The sequence below is a fragment of the Prionailurus viverrinus genome, chromosome B2, assembly GCF_022837055.1.
Source record: "Prionailurus viverrinus isolate Anna chromosome B2, UM_Priviv_1.0, whole genome shotgun sequence".
Taxonomy (NCBI): Eukaryota; Metazoa; Chordata; class Mammalia; order Carnivora; family Felidae; genus Prionailurus; species Prionailurus viverrinus.
In genome coordinates, this window is record NC_062565.1 from 65,896,495 (window position 1) to 65,910,351 (window position 13,857).

Genomic DNA, 13,857 nt, shown 5'->3' on the forward strand with positions numbered 1-13,857 from the left:
GATAGATATTATCATGACAGGTGGTACTATGAAAAAAATTAAGTTATATGAGGGCATAGAAGATTTTGGGGATTGGGGTAATATGTTTCAAGACACAGTGGTCAGGAAATGTTAGAACAGAGACCTGAATGAAGAAAGAGAATGAGTCATGAGAAGAGAATTCCAGGCAGGAAGTGACTGACATATTAGGGAATCCACAAGGGAAATGGGGTGAGTGAGGGAGAATGGTAGAAGATGAGATCAGAGAGATAGGAAGGGGCTAGATATTTTATGTGGCAAATACCTTTGGTTATTACAAACTGTGCAGAGTGCTTTATAACAAATACAAGTGTTAAAAAAAAACAGATAACTGAGAGCCTAAGCTAACCTGGGGAATTAGAGAAGGCTTCTGTTGGGGATTAAATTGTGTCCCCCCAAATTCATATGTTGAAGTTTTAATTCCCCAATGTGATCATGTTTGAAGATAAGGTCTTGAAAGAGGTAATTAGGTAAATGAAGTAGAAGGGTAAGATCCTAATCCAATAAGACTGGTATCTTTATGAGAATACAAAAAGATACCAGGGACCCATGCACACAGACAAAAGGCCATGTTAGGATTCAGTGAGAAGGTAGATGGCCATTTGCAAGCCAAGGAGAGGTGCTTGAGGAAAAACAAAACCTGCCAACCCTTTGATTTGGACACCTAGTCTCCAGAATTGTGAGAAAATAAATTTATATTGTTTAAGCCACCCAGCCTCTAATGTTTTCTTACAAAAGCAATAGCAGACTGATACAGCTTCCATGAGGAGGTGACCTTTGGGCCAAAAACTGAAGGAAATATGGGAGTTAACCACTTGAAGTAGCGTAAGGTAACAGTATGTGCAAGGACCCTATGTTTGAAAAGCATATAGTGTGTTTGAGATTCCGAAAGCCTGTTGGCTGCAGCGCTGAGAGCAAAGATAAGAACCGCACATGGAGAGATAGAAGAGATTGAGGGAAGGTAAATCATACAAGATCTGGTAGGCTCTCTGAAGGATTTTGGCTTTTATCTTAAAGGGGCTCATATGATCAAAAAGATTTGGCATTTTTAAACATCATCTGGCTATGGAAAATTGGAGTAGGGAAAGAATGAGTGCAGGGAGACCACTCTAAAGTCCCAGAGGGATGGTGAAGTAGACTAGACTGGAAAGGAAGCAATAAAGATGGAGAGAAGTAGATAGTTGCGGATGAAGCTGACAGGACAAGGATTACTCCTACATCTTTGGGCCTTGCAGATGGAAGGAAGTTGATTCCACTCTTGAGATAGGGAACACTGAATTCATAATTTTATCTCCAAACCTAATCAGTTCCATTTTGAACATGTTGAATTTGAGATGCTTCTAAAATATCCAAGTGGAGAATGAGTAAGTGGATAAATCTGGAGCTCAGAAAACAGATGGAAGCTGGAGATATAAGCTTGGGGTTCACCAGCATATATATAGTAATTGAAACTTGCTGTAGTTTCAGTTCTCTAGAGACAGGGATTTTATTTGTTTTGTTCACAAATGTATCCCAGGTGCATGGAACAGTGCTGACATATGGGAGGCACTCAATACATATGTGTTGAATGAATTAATGAATAGATTACCTACAGAGAGCATTTCATATGAAAAGAGAAATAGGTCTAGAATGAAACTTTGAAGAAAGCAACATTCATAGGCTGGGTAGAACTTACAGATATACAACAAAGGAACAGTCAAAAGAAAATCAGTAAAGTCTGAGGTACATGTAGCCAGAGGAAGAGTGTTTCAAGAAGAAAGGTGAGTTCATCCTCTGCAGTGAGTGGCATGCAGCAGCAAGCCTAGCCCATGAATGAACACTTCTGAATCCTAATGGCTTTAAAATACTTGAATTTATTTATCACTGTTGTCAATCTTTGAATCAAAAAAGATTTGATTTCTTATGTGCAGGATTTACCTCAGATAATAACAGTCTCTTGGAACCACATCTCTGACACATTCCCAGCATGGGTGTGTATATAATTTCATCATCATTCCATGCATTAATTTATGATCATAACGACAGTTGCAAATAATGTATTTGAGTAATGGAACACCAGTAGCTTTTCTTGACAAATGCATTTGAAGTCTTCCCTCTGGATGAAAACTCAACCGCTTTTTGCCTTACTATCTCCTCCCCTCCCTCTTTTTATTTCATTCTGTGCTTCCCTACACTCTGCATAACAAAGACTTTATTAGCTTCATGAATAACCACATGATAAGTCATAATTAAGACCTGAATAAATGGTAAAAAATAATTTTATTTCACCACCTGTATACTGTCTACAAAAAATGTAGACTGGTTAATTAATTAATTTATTAATTTCCAAAGTCATGAGTATAATTTGTGTAATCCTAGTTATTCTCATATAGATTCTCCACCTTGCAGAAGAGCTATATGGAACCATCTGGGGACATTTCTTATTCTCATGACCATAGTTTTCTTATAGCTGAATTAGGGTCATGGACCTCAACTGAGAGATCAAGAATATTCAGCAGAAAATCCTGCCTCTCCATTTCTTCTGAATGGCCTCTTTCTTGAGGTAGATGACCCACTTGACTCTTATTCATTATTAGCAATAGAAAGAATAAGGAGAAAGTCATTAAGTAGTCCTTGGTTTTGATCCCAACTGTGGATTATAAATATTTAGTTTAAGGATAATTCTGTTTCTTCCTCCCTGCTTTATTTTTCTTCAATACACTTATCCTACTTGAAATTTTATTATATGTTTTTTACTTTATTTGGTCTTGGATTATCTTCCAACGGAAAATAAGAACAAGACAAGAACATTGTCTCTCTCAGCTTTGCTGCATCCTCACACTCAAAACTATGCCTGACATATTGCAGGAGCTCAGTAATATTTACAGGATAAATAAATAAATAGATACTTAAATCCTGATGGTGGGAAGTAGATATAAAATGCTGGTTGAGTTTGCTATTTAGCATGAAATGCAATTCTTGATATCAAGTCACACATTTGAAATATAGGCAAACTTTTTGGCTTTGGATTTAACATCTTTAGCTGACTTCTCCTAAGCACCAGCCCCACATTGGATGTTTCCACATGAAGATCCAAAAGGTGCTTTGAACTCAAGGTATCCCACCCAAACACACTTCTTTTTTGTTTTCTGCCCCCCACCCCCCACAACCCTCACACCTCTTCCTCCTCCTCAAGGCCTTCTTATCACCTTTTACCTACCTACTCCTTTGAGTTATAAAATCCCTCTCCTTCTGATACCCAACCTCTCAACCACATGGCCCCTGTCATGATTCATTGGATAACTCCCCTTTCCTGACAGTTGCAAGGCCTCCTAAGGACTTCTGGTGCCTCTAGTCTCCCTTTTTTTCCAGTCGATATTCCATATTCCAGATATTCCACACTTAGCAGTGTGAATATTAGCTAATCAATAAAAAACATTAAGTTTATTGTGTGTGCATTCTAGGTTCAAGGAATAGTCTAAGGCCAAATGGGGCTCTTTGTCTTACATGAGGGCATAAAGACTAGATATGCTCATGTCACTGTCCTTCTCAAAAATGTTCAAAGACATTTTTCCATTTACATTCAGTAAAACTTAATCCCTTAAAATGATATTCCCAAACTCTTTTGCCTTCCTAGTTTTATATCCAATCCTTCCTATGACCCTAAACACAAGCACTCTACATAATTCCTGTATTGTTTCTAGAAAGGGTATGCACTTCAGGGGCGCCTGGGTGGCGCAGTCGGTTGAGCGTCCGACTTCAGCCAGGTCACGATCTCGCGGTCCGTGGGTTCGAGCCCCGCGTCAGGCTCTGGGCTGATGGCTCAGAGCCTGGAGCCTGTTTCCGATTCTGTGTCTCCCTCTCTCTCTGCCCCTCCCCCGTTCATGCTCTGTCTCTCTCTGTCCCAAAAATAAATAAACGTTGAAAAAAAAAATTAAAAAAAAAAAAAAAAAGAAAGGGTATGCACTTCATCTTGAGTTGTGACTTTCTTCATCTCGTCCCTCTGACTGGAATGGATTCCTCTTTCCCCTTACCCACATGATAAGATCCCTTTCATTCTCAGATGCCTAACTCATATGTCTGCTCACCTATGAGCCCTTTTCCACCACCACAGGAAGAATTACATCTTTTCTGTTTGCTCACAGCCTTCATTTAGTCCTCTGTAAGAGCACTTATATCTGCTATGGAGTAGGTTCTGAGCACCTTAGAGACATGCTCCTGGTGAGTTCATTTTTTTGTTTAAGGGATCTTATTACTAAGCCTTAATTTCTCTACATATTTGAGATTTCAAGTTCATATCAAATAATGTCTTTCTAAAGTATTCCTACCTTTCCTCCGATATGTTCTATTAAGTGCTAGCCATGATTGTGCAACACTACAATAACTGCTATGCTCTATTTCTCTAAAGTTCTCCATCCTTGAGCTGTAGCAATGAGGAGCTTTTTATAGCCCATTTGGTAGGAAGACTCACACCATCTTTAGAGTTCAAAATGGAAATGGATCCTCCACTGTACTGAACAGATCCTCATAGAACGTCCTGTGCAATATGGCTAAATACTTTGCTTTCCCTTTTTTTGCTAATGTAGCTCAGGAGCAGTTGCTTGTGTACTTGATGCCTAATAATCATGTGGTTACAAAAGGACATGCAAAAATCTCTTTTTGTCATAAATATAGATAGTGGTAACCTCGGGTATTATTCGGTAGCTAGGGTGATTTCACTAATGACCAGCAGATACAGAGCTTAATTGTCAACTGATATATGTCAGAACTCCATATACTGGCTAATTTCCATCAGTTTCTAAATGGTAACTGCTAATGTCAAGGCAGTTCAAAAACAGCGAAAACTTGATTTCCCCTTAATATCCTGAGAATCGTATTAATGGGCACCAGGGAGTCTGGGCAATAAATCTGATGGATTTTTGCCATCATATTTAGAATACAAATTAATGCTAGAAACAGTTTTCTAACAGGAGATAATAAAGGAAATGGGAAAACAAAAATAAATGTTACAAAGAGGAAAAATACAGTCTCTGTGAGCAAATTAATTGCTTTTGTAAATTAGATGGAACTTTTTAAATCTAGGCAAGAGTTTTAAAATTATATAATTTAGCTAAATAACATAGTATTTGTTCCTACCATCAAATATTTGTCTTTCTGTTGGGGCCAAAATTGATGTTTAAATATGTTTTATGACAAAGAAGTGGTTGCCAAATTATTTACTAGTGAATATTTCTTTAATTGGACTGAGGTAAGTGAGAATGTGATTCATCCCTAAAGTGGCCAATTTCAGGCAGGGTGGGTGTGAAGACTGACTCCCATCTCTATACCTACCAGTGAGATCATTAGAGACATGCAGTGTTTGTAGCACACAAACTGGACAGTATCTGGGTGTGTTCACAGTACAACTACACAATACGGGTTCTGCCAACCTGTCCCAAATCCTCAGGCCAAATCCCTTGAGGCCCTGGCTTTCACCTTGCAGATTTTGGCTGTTAATGACAGTTACAATCTTGTACACCAAAGGCTTTCAGAAAATGTTTGTGCTTTGATTATGACAAAGACTTTCTTGCTACAGAGGTTTAGACAAGGTTCTGAAGCATAAGATGAAATGGGTAATGAGCAGAAAAAGCCAAATGTAAGTTTTGCTGAGACCAATTCCTGCCTTCACATGGTAGTGAGTCTCCTTGGTTTCTCACTAAAATATGAAGAGGATGGATCCTCTCCTTGGCCGAGGACATGTACTTGCTTAATAGCGTATGTAATTTACTTTGTTCGTTTTTTTTTTTAATAAAAATTGTATATACTTGTGCTCACTTTGGAAGTATATGTACTAAAATTAGAATGATATAGAAAAGTTAGCATGACCCTCGCACAAGGTTGACATGTAAATTTGTGACGCGTTCCATAGTTTTATAGGAAATATAGTTAATAATATCTAACAACTATGGTGACAGATGGTAGCTAGATTTATCTCGGTGATCATTTTATAATGTATATAAATGTTGAATCACTATGTTGTACACCTGAAACTAAATCGTATGTCAACTACACTTCAATTTAAAAAAGAAATTCACAAACAATAGGTGTTTAAGAGTTCCCTTCCTTAAGATTCCATGAATCACATTTTGTGAAGTTGAACCAGACAATTTGAGAGTAAAGTGGCTAACTTATTCCTCTCAAATAATCCACATAAAATATAATATTGCTAAGTAAATTCTATTTCTAGGCCCAAAAAATATATATTTAAGATGTATAACATTGTGTTTTGATGTACATATATACTAGTGAAATGAATACTATGGTCAAGATAATTATCCATCTCACATAATTACCTTTTCTGTGTGTGTGTGGTGAGAGTACCTAATATTTACTCTCAACAGATTTCCAGTACACAGTGCTGTGTTGTTAATTATAGGTGCCATACTATACGTTAGATCTCTAGAACTTATTCATCCTGCAGAATGGCTTACTTTCAAATATAGACACATATAAATTAAAAAGGGGAAATCATTATAAGATCACATTTATAAAACATCTTAAAAATAATTCTTGTGGTTTATGCTATTGTATTTTAATGTTGATTAATCTAATACTATGAAATTATAATGATATCTCTTACTGAGTTCTTAAAAAGAATAATTATTTCATAGTATCTGAATATCCTAATATTATCTCAGTTTTTCAAGTCTTGAGAAATATTGTATCTACAAATAATTTTTCTCCATAGCGTGTATCAAAATTCAGAAGTTCAAGATTGATGTTTGTGGTATAATTACTTTTATATTGTTACATGTAAAATCGTGGAAATATGCTTGAGATCATAATTAAGCACCTATTTCAAGTCAATAAGAACTCTTGTACAGTTTGTTAAGGATGAAATACAGTGAGAGAACATTTGACTTGTAACATGAGAGTCCATGCCCAGAAACATGTGTATCATAGAAAAAATAATGCAGTGGATTTTATGTTTTATTTTAATTTTGAGAAATAGATAATTGCTCAATAGATAATTTTCACATGGAAAGTATGTCATATGATTAATAACAGATTAAAAGATAGCTGATAAGCTCATTTTAATATTCTCACACAGTAGTGTTCAAATTTAAATCTTTTGTGTCTTAAACTTTCCATATCCTTCCTGATGTTTTATTTAATGCAAATATTTTTATAAAATATGCACACATATTTAAAGAAAGTACAGTAGCATATTTATAAGAACTTATGATGATAATTTTACGAAAGTCATCTAATAAATGAAACCTCTACTCTAAAGAACTCTTAAATGATATGAAAACATCAAGAAGCCTTGAGGCACCTGGGTGGCTCATTTGGTTAAGTGTCTGACTCTTGGTCTTAGCTCAGGTCTTGATCTCAGGGTCATGAATTCAAGCCCTATGTTAGGCTCTGTGGAGCCTACTTAAAAAAAAAAGCATTAAGAAGGCTTAATATCTGGGGTCTTACACAAACAAATAGATAACAAACCACACATGTCTACCTAAAAATTAAAAGAAGTAATATAAAGAATTGGTAGTGGAGGGGGGAAATCTAAGTTGAATTTAAAGAACTAGATCAGATCAAACACAGGTCAATTCTTCTTTTCCTATAGACCTTCTTGGGGACATAGATCCCATTATTTAAAATTTGAATACATTTTATTGGCTCATGGATTATTTTAGCTCTGTTATTAAAATTATATTTCACTTCAAAGTATGTCATTTGAAAGATTTGCAGCAATGTCCTATGTCTGATTTCTTTAGGAAAAAAATAATAAAGTCTTAAATGCATCTTTAAGGGATAAGGTATTGAGATTCAAAAATACATTTCAGTAAGACAATGTGCGTTGATCTTAATAGTTACCATAATAAGTTTTCTATTTACTCAAGTGATATTGCTATTGTTCAAAATTATTTTAGAGCTCTTCTTTTGGTTTTGCCTTTATAACCAAATTATGAACCACATTAAAAAAATTTCCAGTATGTTACAGTTGCATCTTGTTCTTAACCCAAATGCCATTGCCCACCTTAATTATTTATACTGTTTATCATAAGGGACTCCAAATATCCTTTTATAGCCTCCCACAATAAAATTCATTCTCTGAGTAAATGTAAAAGAATGGGACACAGTTCCGAAGGAAATTAAAAAGTAATTTTGAAATACTTAAAAGGCTATTCATGAGAATAAATGAACATATAACCTTATAAAGTAACTATTTTAGTTGAGTTGCGGCAAGATGGCGGCTTAGGAGGACGCTGGGCTCACCGCACGTCCTGCTGATCACTTAGATTCCATCTACACCTGCCTAAATAACCCAGAAAACCGCCAGAGGATTAGCAGAACGGAGTCGCCGGAGCCAAACGCAGACGAAAGGCCCACGGAAGAGGGTAGGAAGGGCGGCCAAGCGGTGCGCGCTCCACGGACTGGCGGGAGGGAGCCGGGGCGGAGGCGGCTCGCCGGCCAAGCAGAGCCCCCGAGTCTGGCTTGCAAAAGCGGAGGGGCCGGGCGGACTGTGTTCCGACAGCAAGCGCGACTTAGCGTCTGGGAGGTCATAAATTAACAGCTCTGCTCGGAAAGCGGGAAGGCTGGAGGACAAAGGGAGGGAGAGCTGCTGAGCCCCCTGACAACAGAGCTCAGTTTGGTGGGGAACAAAGGCGCTCGCCAGCGCCATCTCCCCCGCCCATCCCCCAGCCGAAATCCCAAAGGGAACCGGTTCCTGCCAGGGAACTTGCTCGCTCAGCCCAAACACCCAACTCTGCGCTTCTGCGGAGCCAAACCTCCGGCAGTGGATCTGACTCCCTCCCGCTGCCACAGGGCCCCTCCTGAAGTGGATCACCTAAGGAGAAGCGATCTAAGCCTGCCCCTCCCGCCCCCCAGCACCTTGCCTACCCACCCCAGCTAATACGCCAGATCCCCAGCATCACAAGCCTGGCAGGGTGCAAGTAGCCCAGACGAGCCACCCCACCCCACAGTGAATCCCACCCCTAGGAGAGGGGAAGAGAAGGCACACACCAGTCTGACTGTGGCCCCAGCGGTGGGCTGGGGACAGACATCAGGTCTGACTGCGGCCCCGCCCACCAACTCCAGCTATACACCACAGCACAGGGGAAGTGCCCTGCAGGTCCTCACCACGCCAGGGACTATCCAAAATGACCAAGCGGAAGAACTCCCCTCAGAAGAATCTCCAGGAAATAACAACAGCTAATGAGCTGATCAAAAAGGATTTAAATAATATAACAGAAAGTGAATTTAGAATAATAGTCATAAAATTAATCGCTGGGCTTGAAAACAGTATACAGGACAGCAGAGAATCTCTTGCTACAGAGATCAAGGGACTAAGGAACAGTCACGAGGAGCTGAAAAACGCTTTAAACGAAATGCATAACAAAATGGAAACCACCACAGCTCGGCTTGAAGAGGCAGAGGAGAGAATAGGTGAACTAGAAGATAAAGTTATGGAAAAAGAGGAAGCTGAGAAAAAGAGAGATAAAAAAATCTAGGAGTATGAGGGGAAAATTAGAGAATTAAGTGATACACTAAAAAGAAATAATATACGCATAATTGGTATCCCAGAGGAGGAAGAGAGAGGGAAAGGTGCTGAAGGGGTACTTGAAGAAATCATAGCTGAGAACTTCCCTGAACTGGGGAAGGAAAAAGGCATTGAAATCCAAGAGGCACAGAGAACTCCCTTCAGACGTCACTTGAATCGATCTTCTGCACGACATATCATAGTGAAACTGGCAAAATACAAGGATAAAGAGAAAATTCTGAAAGCAGCAAGGGGTAAACGTGCCCTCACATATAAAGGGAGACCTATAAGACTCGTGACTGATCTCTCTTTTGAAACTTGGCAGGCCAGAAAGAATTGGCACGAGATTTTCAGGGTGCTAGACAGAAAAAATATGCAGCCGAGAATCCTTTATCCAGCAAGTCTGTCATTTAGAATAGAAGGAGAGATAAAGGTCTTCCCAAACAAACAAAAACTGAAGGAATTTGTCACCACTAAACCAGCCCTACAAGAGATCCTAAGGGGGACCCTGTGAGACAAAGTCCCAGAGACATCACTATAAGCATAAAACATACAGACATCACAATGACTCTAAACCTGTATCTTTCTATAATAACACTGAATGTAAATGGATTAAATGCGCCAACCAAAAGACATAGGGTATCAGAATGGATAAAAAAACAAGACCCATCTATTTGCTGTCTACAAGAGACTCATTTTAGACCTGAGGACACCTTTAGATTGAGAGTGAGGGGATGGAGAACTATTTATCATGCGACTGGAAGCCAAAAGAAAGCTGGAGTAGCCATACTTATATCAGACAAACTAGACTTTAAATTAAAGGCTGTAACAAGAGATGAAGAAGGACATTATATAATAGTTACAGGGTCTATCCATCAGGAAGAGCTAACAATTATCAATGTCTATGCACCGAGTACCGGAGCCCCCAAATATATAAAACAATTACTCATAAACATAAGCAACCTTATTGATAAGAATGTGGTAATTGCAGGGGACTTTAACACCCCACTTACAGAAATGGATAGATCATCTAGACACACGGTCAATAAAGAAACAAGGGCCCTGAATGAGACATTGGATCAGATGGACTTGACAGATATATTTAGAACTCTGCATCCCAAAGCAACAGAATATACTTTCTTCTCGAGTGCACAGGGAACATTCTCCAAGATAGATCATATACTGGGTCACAAAACAGCCCTTCATAAGTTTACAAGAATTGAAATTATACCATGCTTACTTTCAGACCACAATGCTATGAAGCTTGAAATCAACCACAGAAAAAAGTCTGGAAAACCTCCAAAAGCATGGAGGTTAAAGAACACCCTACTAACGAATGAGTGGGTCAACCAGGCAATTAGAGAAGAAATTAAAAAATATATGGAAACAAACGAAAATGAAAATACAACAATCCAAACGCTTTGGGACGCAGCAAAGGCAGTCCTGAGAGGAAAATACATTGCAATCCAGGCCTATCTCAAGAAACAAGAAAAATCCCAAATACAAAATCTAACAGCACACCTAAAGGAACTAGAAGCAGAACAGCAAAGGCAGCCTAAGCCCAGCAGAAGAAGAGAAATAATAAAGATCAGAGCAGAAATAAACAATATAGAAACTAAAAAAACTGTAGAGCAGATCAACGAAACCAAGAGTTGGTTTTTTGAAAAAATAAACAAAATTGACAAACCTCTAGCCAGGCTTCTCAAAAAGAAAAGGGAGATGACCCAAATAGATAAAATCATGAATGAAAATGGAATTATTACAACCAATCCCTCAGAGATACAAACAATTATCAGGGAATACTATGAAAACTTATATGCCAACAAATTGGACAACCTGGAAGAAATGGACAAATTCCTGAACACCCACACTCTTCCAAAACTCAATCAGGAGGAAATAGAAAGCTTGAACAGACCCATAACCAGCGAAGAAATTGAATCGGTTATCAAAAATCTCCCAACAAATAAGAGTCCAGGACCAGATGGCTTCCCAGGGGAGTTCTACCAGACGTTTAAAGCAGAGATAATACCTATCCTTCTCAAGCTATTCCAAGAAATAGAAAGGGAAGGAAAACTTCCAGACTCATTCTATGAAGCCAGTATTACTTTGATTCCTAAACCAGACAGAGACCCAGTAAAAAAAGAGAACTACAGGCCAATATCCCTGATGAATATGGATGCAAAAATTCTCAATAAGATACTAGCAAATCGAATTCAACGGCATATAAAAAGAATTATTCACCATGATCAAGTGGGATTCATTCCTGGGATGCAGGGCTGGTTCAACATTCGCAAATCAATCAACGTGATACATCACATTAACAAAAAAAGAGAGAAGAACCATATGATCCTGTCAATCGATGCAGAAAAGGCCTTCGACAAAATCCAGCACCCTTTCTTAATAAAAACCCTTGAGAAAGTCGGGATAGAAGGAACATACTTAAAGATCATAAAAGCCATTTATGAAAAGCCCACAGCTAACATCATCCTCAACGGGGAAAAACTGAAAGCTTTTTCCCTGAGATCAGGAACACGACAAGGATGCCCACTCTCACCGCTGCTGTTTAACATAGTGCTGGAAGTTCTAGCATCAGCAATCAGACAACAAAAGGAAATCAAAGGCATCAAAATTGGCAAAGATGAAGTCAAGCTTTCGCTTTTTGCAGATGACATGATATTATACATGGAAAATCCGATAGACTCCACCAAAAGTCTGCTAGAACTGATACAGGAATTCAGCAAAGTTGCAGGCTACAAAATCAATGTACAGAAATCAGTTGCATTCTTATACACTAACAATGAAGCAACAGAAAGACAAATAAAGAAACTGATCCCATTCCCAATTGCACCAAGAAGCATAAAATACCTAGGAATAAATCTAACCAAAGATGTAAAGGATCTGTATGCTGAAAACTATAGAAAGCTTATGAAGGAAATTGAAGAAGATTTAAAGAAATGGAAAGACGTTCCCTGCTCATGGATTGGAAAAATAAATATTGTCAAAATGTCAATACTACCCAAAGCTATCTACACATTCAATGCAATCCCAATCAAAATTGCACCAGCATTCTTCTCGAAACTAGAACAAGCAATCCTAAAATTCATATGGAACCACAAAAGGCCCCGAATAGCCAAAGGAATTTTGAAGAAGACCAAAGCAGGAGGCATCACAATCCCAGACTTTAGCCTCTACTACAAAGCTGTCATCATCAAGACAGCATGGTATTGGCACCAAAACAGACACATAGACCAATGGAATAGAATAGAAACCCCAGAACTAGACCCACAAACGTATGGCCAACTCATCTTTGACAAAGCAGGAAAGAACATCCAATGGAAAAAAGACAGCCTCTTTAACAAATGGTGCTGGGAGAACTGGACAGCAACATGCAGAAGGTTGAAACTAGACCACTTTCTCACACCATTCACAAAAATAAACTCAAAATGGATAAAGGACCTAAATGTGAGACAGGAAACCATCAAAACCTTAGAGGAGAAAGCAGGAAAAGACCTCTCTGACCTCAGCCGTAGCAATCTCTTACTCGACACATCCCCAAAGGCAAGGGAATTAAAAGCAAAAGTGAATTACTGGGACCTTATGAAGATCAAAAGCTTCTGCACAGCAAAGGAAACAACCAACAAAACAAAAAGGCAACCAACGGAATGGGAAAAGATATTCGCAAATGACATATCGGACAAAGGGCTAGTATCCAAAATCTATAAAGAGCTCACCAAACTCCACACCCAAAAACCAAATAACCCAGTGAAGAAATGGGCAGAAAACATGAATAGACACTTCTCTAAAGAAGACATCCGGATGGCCAACAGGCACATGAAAAGATGTTCAGCGTCGCTCCTTATCAGGGAAATACAAATCAAAACCACACTCAGGTATCACCTCACGCCAGTCAGAGTGGCCAAAATGAACAAATCAGGAGACTATAGATGCTGGCTGAGGATGTGGAGAAACGGGAACCCTCTTGCACTGTTGGTGGGAATGCAAATTGGTGCAGCCGCTCTGGAAAGCAGTGTGGAGGTTCCTCAGAAAATTAAAAATAGACCTACCCTATGACCCAGCAATAGCACTGCTAGGAATTTATCCAAGGGATACAGGAGCACTGATGCATAGGAGCAGCACTCTCAACAATAGCCAATGTTCATAGCAGCACTCTCAACAATAGCCAAATTATGGAAAGAGCCTAAATGTCCATCAACTGATGAATGGATAAAGAAATTGTGGTTTATATACACAATGGAATATTACATGGCAATGAGAAAAAATAAAATATGGCCTTTTGTAGCAACGTGGACGGAACTGGAGAATGTGATGCTAAGTGA

The 13,857-nt window shown here is 38.7% G+C and overlaps 1 protein-coding gene and 1 non-coding gene across 3 annotated transcripts in view; both read left to right on the forward strand.

Moving 5' to 3' along the window:
• KCNQ5 (potassium voltage-gated channel subfamily Q member 5) overlaps positions 1-13,857 on the forward strand; it is a 521,883-nt gene that overhangs the window by 79,522 nt on the left and 428,504 nt on the right. The gene's annotated exons all lie outside the window — the stretch shown is intronic.
• On the forward strand, positions 5,804-5,909 carry LOC125166895 (U6 spliceosomal RNA). Its single transcript, XR_007152602.1, has one exon. It is a non-coding gene; the product is annotated as a U6 spliceosomal RNA (small nuclear RNA).